This window comes from Theobroma cacao, chromosome 9 (assembly GCF_000208745.1).
Source record: "Theobroma cacao cultivar B97-61/B2 chromosome 9, Criollo_cocoa_genome_V2, whole genome shotgun sequence".
Taxonomy (NCBI): Eukaryota; Viridiplantae; Streptophyta; class Magnoliopsida; order Malvales; family Malvaceae; genus Theobroma; species Theobroma cacao.
In genome coordinates this window covers 16,228,192-16,241,318 of record NC_030858.1, presented here as the reverse complement: position 1 = coordinate 16,241,318, position 13,127 = coordinate 16,228,192, and positions in this window count along the sequence as shown.

Genomic DNA, 13,127 nt, shown 5'->3' with positions numbered 1-13,127 from the left:
TGAATAGTTCATTTTGTTGAATCTTAATCGTTCATTTCAATTAGCTACAATTATAAATATCCCCTTCACTTTTCATTTCCACACATCTTAATGCCTTATAAAATTTAGGAATCCTTTTTTCGCTCTTTTAATGCTCTTTTCTCAAAATCAGTAGGATTTTTAAGGCATTTAGTGATCTCATAGTCTAGCAAAAGCCTTATCCAAAACTTAGTAACAGCCCAAGCCTGAAAGTCCAAGCTAAGAGATTTATATCCAAGCTTAAGAGCCAATGCTAGGAGATCCAAACCTAAGCATAGAGGTCTAAGCCAAGATATCTAAACTTAAGTCTGAAGGTCCATAACAACGGATGCAACCCTAGTCTAGGGATCTAACTAAGAGATTTAATCCTTAATAAAAATCTAGTCTAATCCTGAGCCATGCTAATACAAACCTTTAAGCCCATATCTAGGTGGCCTTATCCTAGTAATATCTAAGCTTATAGCATGAGTAACATAAAACTCCAACATAACATGTGAATGTTATCATGTAGATGCATTCAGCTACATGATAACATGCTAAAAGTTAAGATTGTCATAAACATATAGATACATGTTAATAGGATTGTCAAAAGAAGTATGTCATTTAGAAGTATGATGTTATTAGGATTGTCATAAAGAGATGGCTTACAAAAGTATGATAATATTAAATTGTCATGATGCTAATAAATGCCTTGTAGTCCTAAAGGCATTTCTTATTGACTCTATATTGTTTTTTACAATAATGAAACATTCTCATTTAGTGTCTAATATATGTGCTCGAGTATACAAGTATTCTATTATTAACAGTCTTGTTAGCCTTAAAACAACAACAAGTTGAAAATGATTAAGAGCAAGGTTAAGACATACCAGTTAATCAATCAACTAAAAATCAACCCAGATAAAGGTCATTTAATTAAATGATAATGTTTATATAATTGAACATGTCTAAAAGCACTTCAAGCTTAAGGAAGACAACTTTGATCGATCAAGATATCTTTTTTATACAACTAATAAGAAGAATGGAGTTGGACATTTCATTTTGTTAATCGCATGAAGAAAATTATTAAGTGAATAACCTTGAGACCAAAATAACTTAGCAGTCACGTGACTTGAAAGTCTACTACAATTTCTAAAAAACCCAAATAAGAAGATTGTTTCAAATGGTTATAAGGAAGAAAGTTGAGACTTTAAAGAGATCTAGAGAAATCAAAATAGAAAGAATTGGGATGACAATAAACTGTTTTCTAGCTCATCTTTACTTTTTGAACTTATCTTTATAGAAAGAGTGATAGTATTCATAAAAGGTGTAATCAGATCATCTTGTGTTCAAGTTCACACATTTATAAATGATATTTGCATTATTTAACAAGTGTGAAATCACCCATTGGTTGTTCTTTAAATGTTGGAAGCACTCGAAGGGTTTTGTAAACTTTGGATAGCTCAGCTTGTAAAAGATTAGTAAAAGCTTTTAGTTTTCACAAGTTTAGTGAAGTTAGGATTGAAAATACATGGCAAGGATTGTTAAGGTAGTGGATGCAGGTTGCATGTTCACCTCTCTTTACCTTTTCTTACTTGGTGAACTATTTCAATCTTTCTTTGTTATTCTTAAATTCCTTTTGCATTAAGTCTTAAAAGTTTACAAAAACATACATAGATTCCTTGAAGTCCTATTTACCTCGTTTAGCACTGCTTGCTTGAGACCAATATTTTCATCATTTAATATGCTATGTAATCCTAAGAGTATTTTTGTCATTAAATATCTTGTGTAATCCTAAGGGCATTTTTTTCAATTTGTATGACTTGAAGAATTACCTTTGCTATTACCATGTTACATTTGACTTTCTTTTATTTGCATAATCCTTAATGGTTGATAAACCACTTATGGTTGCCAACCTACTTACATTTCTGTAGATGCATGCAAGACAACATGGGACATAAAAATTGCTCATAATTGCATGAACTAGTAAGCAAACTAAAGGTGTGTGTGTACACCCTTAATCAAGTTGATCCAATGTAGAATAATAAGGTTTGGTTTTATCCTAGGCATGATAAGAAGCTTTGATTTCTTTGTGAAACCCTTAACTTGTATAAGAGGTAGTTGGGTAAAACCTTAGATGAGCTTTTAACATCTATTATACATGATTTAGTTTATTGGTTATAATCCCTTCCATTGTATTCTTTTATCCTTTGTGGTTACCATTTAGGTTGGCTGTCATTGTTAAAGGAAAAATTTTTCTAAGTTTGGAAAGGGTTAAAATATGTGATTTTTATAAAATAATCTTATTTGAACTAAAAAAAATGGTGATAATGGTTCCCTTGATACTTAGATGGCCAAAAATGATTTTGTCATAATTTTTGAAGTACGTTTGCTATGGTAAATGAAAGTTGCAAATTTAATTTCAGTTAAACTTTTTTGATTTTATTTTTGAAACCAAAATTTAGATTTTAATTCTTTTGGAATTCTATTTTTAGATATTTTTATTGAATTCAAATGGGGGGTATTTGCTTATTTAAATTAAATACCTTAAATATATGGAAAGTAAAAAGAAAAGAGATAAAAATGAGGACATTGACTTAAATGTAAATAAGCTTAGGACCTGTTAAGGACTCTCAAATTTCATTCTAGACAGAATTTATCAATAGATGCTCATAATCAATCAATAGATTAAACCTAGAAAGTTGTTTTAAAGAGAATGGAAGAACATGTATTGATAGATGTTCAAATTTATTAATAGATCAAGCCTATCTATCGATAGATGGACACATCTATCAATAGATAGCAACCTAAGAGCTTTTTAAAACGAACCTAAAGCCCATCTGTCGATAGATGGCTTCATCTATTAATAGATTACGTCGAGATCAAAAAAATAAAAAGGATAAAAACATATTTTCACATCTCAAACTATAATTATATCACATTCTATGAGGATTTATGAAAAGGTATTTTCTCAACCTTAATGGTCGCTCAACCCATTTTTTACCCAAATCACCAATTTTGGATGATTGGAGCTTGGTTTTGAGTTTTAAAAGCAAAGGTGACATTTTTCACTCTTGAATCTTTAAATCTTGGATATTTAGTTCCAAAAAATACTACTTGTTGTCTCAGATTTATTGATTCCTTCAAACTAAAGGATGTAGATGGGTTTCCTTTTTGTCTAGAGCTCACTTAAGGTAAAGATGCTAAGTTTATAGATTTAAATACATGGGTATTGGAAGAGCAAAAATTTTAGTCTAGAGAATTAGTTTTAGATGAACCTGAATAGTTTCGAAATAGCCTAGAATAATTGTTATGCGATTCTTAGACTAAGTATTGATTGCAATGATTGCTAGCTATTTAGGAATGGTTGAAACTCCAAGGAATTCGTTGATGTAGGCTTTTGCTTTTTGATAGATATCGACTTTTTGAGGTGAGTGGATACATGTTTTTAAGCATTTTAATACGATAAAGTTAAGCATGGTTTATTGAGTTGTTTGACTTGCATGATTTGAATACCATGTTTACAATAATAAATCAAATGATTTTATCCAATGTTTTTAAAGAAGTTTTAAAATCTATATATGTATGTAAATATCACTATTATGTTTTAGTTTTCAACAAGGGGGCACAAGCCCTTTCAAATGTTTTACTTCAAAAACTTCAATTCCGTTATGAATAGAAAAATAAGAAATGTATATGGACTTATTGATGATAAGTGGATGTAAGTTCCCTTCTTTATACTTGATGATGAGCATGATCATTGAGTATTTTTGAAATTATATGATTCATGGTAAATTAGTACTGACATTGTTGCTATGGGAAAGCATAAGAAATGAATGCTTAGGTGGAGGTAGACGTTCCCGCCTTTAAGCTTATGATATGTTTTATGTGAGAAATATTAGAACATGTGAATCATGATTCTACGGGATAGGATGTGATGTAGTATCACATACCTTATGGAGATAACCTTATTTGTTAGAATGGGTTACAGAGAAATATATGTAAGACATGTTAATTATGCATGTAAGATATGTGATATTATTTATGAATATGGTCTAGATGTGGAGGTAAGAATACCACAAGAATATGGCCTAAATGTGAGGGTAAAAATACCACACAAATATGGCCCAGATGTGGGGGGTAAGAATACCACATGTGTTTAGAGCAATCTCACTTATTGTAATGACAAATTCCACCACGTGGTGATGACTCTCCATGTGAGTAAAGCTGATGTGCCACTCACGGGCCCAAATGTGGGATGCCTAGACGTGGGCTAGGACCCAATAGGTATATTTGCATTCATGACCATTGCATATTACTTTGTATTGTGATGATTCTTGAAATTTTTGATTGAGTTGTAGATTAAACTCTAAGTTATAAGATAGTCAAAAAAGATTGGCCAATAGAACAAGTCCCAATGAATTGATTGAGTTTTGTGGACTATTAGTAAATTACTCGAGTTTTATGGATTGAAAATGAATATTGAATTAGATGGATTGAAGGATGATCACTAAATGTTATGATTGAATTCTTTTGGAGAATCTTAAGTACGTAAGCAACTCTAATGATTTATGAAAAATTGGAGTAAATTGTCCATAGTTTGGGTTGTATGGTTAAATATTGTTTCCCTTAGGGAAGATTCGATACCATAGGTAAGGTGCAATTTCCTTATTTTTCTTAATGATTTTGCATAAACGTTCAGTTTATTCGAAAAAATATATGTTTATGAAATATTGATTTCACTATGATAATGAGACTGATTTATATAAATTTTATTTTATGAGAAATTTATAAATGAAGTATGTTTGCCTCAAGATTCATGTTTATATTATTGATGTAATTTGTGCAACAACTCTCCCCTTTGGCTTGTCCCTTTCCCCATATTCACTCACGGAGTCTTTGTGACTTACACATTTGTTTCCTTTATTTTTGTTGCAAATCATTGATAGCTCTTCAGCCACTTGAGTCACAGAGACATGATCCATTCTTCTTTCTTGATAGGTGGTATAACAGCCTTCTTGAAGCTTAGAGGGTCGAGTCATGTTCCATTGCTCCAATCGATCTTTATTTACATACTTATGTTATAAACTTGTTGGATATTGTTGAGATAATGTAGTCGTGCTATGACATTATACTTGGTATGGTTTTTATGTATGCATTTATATGAATTGAACTTGATGGCTTCAAAGCCTAGGTGAGCACCATGAGTGTGTAAATGAATGTTATATGTATGGTCACATGGACCCACATTCGATTGTGAAATATTTGATTATGAGAATGTTTATGAGCACGTTAATTGGTGAAATCCATAATGGTGCGTTTATGAATGTGTTTGAATGATAATGGGAAAGGTATGATGATGATGGACATATGATTATAATGGTTATGTTTTAAATGATGTTAGGCTTGCTTGGGTCTGACGAGCTATACTTGTCTAAGTCTTTGTGTCCGTCGTGATCCCTCCAGAAAATGGGATTTGATATCCTTACTCATTGAATACCCAAATCTCTCAAAGTTCTTTGGTAACCATTAGAGTCACGGTCTTAACACCTATAATTGGTTCTCAATTCCAACTACAGAAACTTGGTGGCAACTCTAAATTGCCTAAAATGGCATAAACCACAAGTTTAGCTAAAGTCTAGACTTAGAGAAACTAAGAGTGTCACATTTCATTTTCAGAAGGGATTGTGATCGGTGCATGGACCTAAAAGAATATAAACCGTTAGGCCTAAGTAAACCTCTTATCATAACGTCATCAAACATTCATCATCTCATGTGGAAGCATCATATCACATCCATTAACATACAAAATCGTAATACATACATTCTTAAAACTTATTACACAATAAAAGAACTTCTCAACTTAATTATGTAAGCTCAACTTAATACATCTGTATGTGTATTAAAAAATGCCACTGTCATAGTGCACAATAATATAAACATTAAACATCATCAGCACCCTCAAGTGTCCATATAGGCTCTCAAGCCATCATTATGATCTCATACATAACATTATTCATATAAGGTGACCAAACATTAGCGATATTAACATAAACATGTTTATAGTCTGTAAACATAACATAAAGTAATGATAGACTTGTTAGCAGAACGTGATCGACCCTTTAGGCATCAAATGGCTGTTAGACACCTACCAAGGAATGAATACTGCACATTAGTATCTGTGACACTAGCTGCTATCAGATGCTATCACTGATCTGCAACAAAATAAATGGAAAAAATAACGTGTGAGTCACAAAGACTCCATGAGTGGATACGGGAAGGGGATAAGCCAGGGGATATGAGTATTTCGTAACCATGCATTTATAACTCATGCCATTCCTAACTTCTAAATCATAAAATTTATTATACATGTCATTTAAACTCATTTAAAAACCTTTTGTTTGAAAACAAACTTATATAAACCTTTAGAAATCCTTACCTTTAAAATCCTCATCAAATTCACTCAAACATCCTTTTTTGTACCATAGCTATCGATACATTATTGAATGTATTGATACTTTCAAGCATCTATCGATATAGTGGTAAAATGTATCAACACATTTCACATAGAAAGCCTCATATGGCAATCTGTTTAGAATGTATTGATACGTGCTCCGTATGTATCGATACTTTGAACACAAAGACGAAGTTTCTGAATACTTTTAGCATTTTTGCCATTCTTTAAGTCCTTTTACATCTTAGGAACTATCTTTAGGGCTCAATTCTTCTTACTAAGCACATTTTCATGCCATCATAAGGTATAAACCATAAACATTACTCAAATGACCTCAACATACAACATACCATAAACATAACAACCATTATTTCATTAACATTAAAACTCATACATTGTGATGGTTTGATCCCCATCAACCTTGGGCTGGCAATGTACATCCCCATTGCACCTTGGGCTGGCAACGTATATCCCCATTGCTCTTGGGCATTTTATGATGCATCATAGGAGTGAAGTCGTCACTTGTACCTCGTGAGAGTGGTATCAATCGCACTCTTTGAGTTCTTATACTCGTAGCATGTGGTATGTGGAATGTCCTTCACATACATGCTTACTTATCTCATAAGGTATATAGAATTTACATCATATACATAATCTCATGGCATTTATGCTTGCTCAATCATCTCATGTAGTACATGAAATATACATCATATACATGTTCTCATGGCATTAATCATGCATACTTAATCATCTCATGTAGTATATGGAATAACATCACATACATATTCTCATAGGGGGATTATGCACCAATCAATGAGCCAAATGCTCGAGTGTGTGAGACCTTGACCTTTATAGACTCGTAGATAGAAGTACACGTGATATCCCTGATTAGGGGTAATTTCGTCATTTTTTTAGTAAGCCCCTAAAAGTAAGTTTTAAACAATATTAAGGCCTAAGTAGGCCTAAGGCAAAAATGAATGATGAAAATATGGGTAAAATGACAAAGAAAATGAAAATAGTGATGATTTTCACGATAGGGGCAAAATGGTCATTTTCACCTCGGATCAAAATTTTTAGGTTTTCATGAACCCAAACATTTCTAGACCATTATGGACCTTGTCCTAGTGTCAAAGGAGTAAAAAGATTGTATAAAGGATTGAAGGAGAACAAGCTAATTTATGGAGGGGCATTTTGGTAATTTAAGTAGAGTGGATAAGCATGGGCTATAAATATCTATTTCTTTCAACAGCTTCTTCATTCTCCAGCAGCTTTTCTTTTTCTTCTTCTTCTCTTTCACGTTACTTCCAACCTCCATGGGAGCTTGATATGAACCTCCATAACCTCCCTCAAAATAGCTCTATTTTTCATACTTGTGGTGCACCCTTTCATAAACCCTTGTGCTTTTCCACTCTCTCACTTTAAAACCCTTGAAAAATCTTACTTCCATATTCTCTCTCACTAGCTAGGTGTTTAGGGAGAGAAAGAGGGAACTTTTATAATAGCTTGGAGAATTGTTGCAAAGAATTTCAAAGTTACAAAGCTATTAAGGTTCCAACGAAGCCCCATCATTTGGACCATTAGGGAAGTTAGAATCAATTAAAGGTTGAACAAAATACTGGTGAGTGGACTTGCATTTCAAACTTGTTTTGAGAATGTGAATGTACTTGCACAAAATATTTGAATGATTTTATCCAACTTTTCTTTGAAAATGTGTGCTAAGGAACAAGCCTTGATTAAATGTTTTTGATATTTTGAGATGTGAGATGTGAGATGTGTATAAGGATGAATCCATATGCTTTATATGATATTGGTNTTTTCTTTGCAAATGTGTGCCAAGGAACAAGCCTTGATTAAATGTTTTTGATATTGTGAAATGTGAGATGTGTATAAGGATCAATCTGTATGCTTTATATCATGTTGGTGGGTGTGTATATATCTTATGAATATGTGCTGTGTATTGATGAATGATGTTGGGTGATGATGTTGACTGTGCGAGTAGGGAGTGCACACATGATGATGATGGAGTGTGCGAGTAGGGAGTGCACACATGATGATGATAGAGTGTGCGAGTAGGGAGTGCACACATGATGACAATGTATGTATATGTAAATGTGTGTGTTATAGAAAGCTCATGAATATGGTTTATGGATGTAATGCATGTGAAATTTGGCATGATGAATCTTGAGAATTTCTCATTTTCTTGCAAATTGATTTTTATTGCAACACCAAATGGATTTTTAGTGCAAAGGAGGTCCTTTTAACACTTAGGTGCCCTACTTCTCACTGCAGCGAGAAACATTCTGTTTTGGCAGCTAACAACTCGCTGCAGCGAGAAACTCTCAAGTTTTGGTGCAGTGCTTTCACTTTAATGAAGATTTTGATCACATTTCCGTCTGAGCTGGGAAAAGTGGTAAACACAAAAGTTGTATCCCTGCATCTTGGCTTTCTAATGGTAAAAAAATCAGGTCAATTGGACTTCTGTAGTGGGAGATATGATAGAAAAATTAAAATACATGCAAACTGACACTATTTTCTCGCTGCAGCGAGAAACTTTCTATTTTGGCCTCCCGAATCTCACTGTAGCGAGAATGAACTTCGATGCAGTGAGAAACTTGCTGCCATGCTCGCTACCTTGCTTGATTTTGACATACTTTTCACCCATTTAACTTCATGGATTGATTATGGATTTTTACAACACTTTGAGGTTATTAATTAAAGTTTGAAATGAGGGGTTTTTGGTAAGAAACTAAATCAATTGCATTGTTTTTGAAACAAGTGCATCATGATTTCCAAATTCTTCCTATATATTGCTTGTTCCCTTCTTATGTTCACTTATTGGGTTTATACTCACCGTTTTCAACTATGTTTTCAGATTAAGAGGTAGCCGGTAACTAAGTCGAGGTGCCCTTGTAGATTCATTTCCTTGGTAGGTATCTCGGCATTCAGTAGTCGTACGTCACTTAGGTCTCTCTGCTGGAAATCGAGTCTCCTTTTTTGTATGTATAGATAAACCTGATGTAAATTATTTAGACATGTTTTAGACAATACATGTATACTTGATTGGTAATGCCACTACAAGTTGGCAATGCTTAGTATTAATTTGATTCGAAGTTATGAAATGTGACTTAGCAACCTTTGATGGAATGATGAACAGGTCATATTAATAGGCTTGCTTGGGCTTAATGGACTACGTCCATTGGGCTCATGAGCCGATCATGGCCCGAAATTTGGGTCGTGACAAGGTGCCTCTTATTTGATTAGATTATTATAACTTTTGTTAAATTATATAAAACTTATTTGTAGCATCTACTCATTAAACTTTATCAATCTATCAATTTTAGATTTTTAATTTTAATATCTAACAAAGTTAGTTAAAACTTATCAAACTATTTGTAAATGAACTCTATTTGCATCTTTGTGTTAAACTTTAAATCATGCATTTAACTTAACACAACTTAATAACATGTGGAGATGCCTCTTTTATAGTAATATCATAATCAGGATATCCTAACCTTCAACAAATGTGAAATTTATTTTATCGTTACATTAATACTACTTTCTCTCATATGAGAGATGAAGGTCCTATACCATAACTTGTACTTCACATGTAGGAAGTAACTAGGTAGTGTTGTACTTCGCATGTCAGTATAACGAGCTAATTAAGGAAGGTTTAAAGAAATAAAGTAAAATATGAATTGGTCTCATATTAAATGTTAAGATGGATATTCAACTTGAAATTGATACATATTTTATCTTTAAATTTAACACTTCTTTTCGGTGATAGGGGACATGGTGCTTAAACAACAAAAATATTGCATTAGGCAATTAACCCTAATGATATCAGCTAAGAGAAGATTCTTCAATTGGTTAGGAGAACCCTTCAAGGGTGGTTAGACCCATAAGTTGAGACAAGCTACATGGGGCCAACTTTGTCTTTGGGACGTAGTTAATTAGGGCTGATTATACCATAAAGTCATCAAAGTCTTTGCTTCAACCTACAATTTTTCACATATCTCATAATTTTATATTAATATCATTAATTGTATTAAAAATATATAAAAATTAAGATAATTAATAAAATATCTACATATTCTCTCAGTGCTTAACAAATATATATTTTCTCTCACTTCCCACATCCCTATTAGTTCTCAACCATTTATCTCATTCTTTATCAAAATTATGATAAAGTCAAGATAATTAATAAAATGACATATTCTCTCACTTATATAATCATGTGCCTAATAAATGTCAATTTGTTATCACTTCCCAATTCTCACAATACTATTAATTCTCAACTATTTCTCTTATTTTCAATTAACAAATGGTAACGTGTATTTAATAATCTATAATACCTATTATGTTTCCCATATATAAAACTAATTTTTTTTTTCAATTTATAATATCCAGTTTTGAATTCTTCTTTCCTCATTTGCTCTTTCTTACTTAATTTTAATTTTCACCAAAGAATAAACAAGTTTATTATGTGAGTATCTTTATAAAGTCGAGAGCCTCATTTGTTGTTTGCAATAAGCATTTAACAATTAGGTACTCTATTTCTAATTTTTGCAAACTTTTTTACTTTATATTGTTATATTTTCTCCATTTTATGTAATAGTTGATTTATTGAATTAGAAATTTTGATTGTTGATTTTATATTAACCATTTAAAAATCTAAGATAATTATAAAAATATAGCCTAAGTGTTGCTTAAGTGTTTTAAAGCTAAAATTAATAAAATCTTATTTGAGATCAACAAAGTCTCTTTGCAAACTTTTTTACTTTAATTTTGAGTTTATATTATATTGTTATATTGTCTCTATTTTTTGTAATAGTTGATTTGTTGAATTAGAAATTTTGATTGTTAATTTTTTATTAGTCATTTAAAAAATATAAAATAATTATAAAAATATAGCGAGTAAGTGTTGTTTCAGCAGAAAAAAGTTTTAAAATTAAAATTAATAAAAAAATATTATTTAAGATCTACAACGTTTGAAGAAAGATTAAATAGATTGATTATATTATCAATTGAAAAAGAAATATTAGAAAATTTTGATTATAAAAGTTTAATTAGAAAAAGTTAGAAGAATAAAATTTTAATAATTTTTTTATTTCAATAAAAAGACTTCGTTTGAATATTTAGTTTTAGAATTTTGAGATTATTGAATCGCCTCTTGCATTTATTGACCATTGGCTCTTAACGATAAATAAGAAACTCTCTTTTGACCTCTCATATAAAATAAAAGAAATAAATATACAAAATAATTAGAATTTTAATTGTTCAAATGTTAAATCAAAGGTATAATTAATAAAAATTAAAATAATAATATTGCGTAAATTAAGCACGTGAATAATGTAACCTAAACTATCTACAATGTGAAAAGGGAGAATTTTTTTTAGCCCTTAAAAGTAACGTGTTTTTATAAATAACCCTCGGGATAATTTGAACTATTTTTAGCCACCAGAATAGATTTTGGGACAAAAATGCTCTTAATGAGCCATCTTCGTTAGCGTGCACTCTCAAACAAGCGAAAAATGGAAAAAAATAAATATGGAAAGAATTTTGCGAACATCTAATTTTGTGGAAAACATCCATTTTTTTTTTGCAAAGGTTGTGCAAAACAAAATAATGTTGCATGAGATGGTTTTTCAGAGATTTAGGACATGACATTCAGATAATAGGATAAGAGTGATATTAAACTGAACGAGGAACTGGTTGTGATGAATGGAAAGCTTGGCTAATGATGTGAAATCAGAAATCCTTGATACGGTGGTGAATTGAAAAGAGAAAGATGTGAATTCAAAGCAGGAAATGGTCCTGCTATAGCAAGCCATATGTGAGACAATTGTGGCAGGGCAAGGTTTAGAGTTTGTGAAATGTCATGTTGGGAATGTGTGACACGACCGTGACACACTAGCATTCAGAGTTGGTGAGATGCCATGGAGGGAATCTGTGACACATAAGAGTTAAGAGTTGGTGACATGCCATGGTGGGAATTTGTGACATGCCAGCGTTCAGAGTTGGTGAGAATCCATGGAGGGAATCTGTGACACGATAGAGTTCAGAGTTGGTGACATGGCATGGAGGGAATCTGTGACACGCCAGCGTTCAGAGTTCGTGAGATGCCATGGAGGGAATCTGTGACACGTCAGAGTTCAGAGTTGGTGACATGCCATGGAGGGAAGCTGTGACAAGCCAGAGTTCAGAGTTGGTGACACGCCACGTTTAGAGTGTGTGACACGACATTGCTTGAATAGCTGACACGTCATGGTTTGAAATAGAGAGAGGAAAAAAAAAGCAAGCAGTTAACATGGTAATTGTTTAGACTTTCACTGAATTAATTCCCCTTAGTGAAACGAATAAATAAGAATATTATAAGGTCATTTTTCATTTTAAACAATTATTTTTTAGAATTTTTAAAGTCTGTGTGATTTATTTCTCATTCCTGCCGCTATCGGAGTGTTCGAGAAGGCTCTTTGCAAGCGTGACGACACCACAACACCAACAACAATGTTAGTTATGAGTGAAGAGGTCAGTGAGTCTCAAATTAAAACATTCTTGTGTTCGTTAATTTTTTACTTTTTTGCTGGGTTTGTTTGATATGTTCGTATTTTTTGTTTTGTTTTGTTTTGCAAATGTTTAGACTGTGTTTTCTTGCTGGTTTGATGGTTTTTGGGGTTAA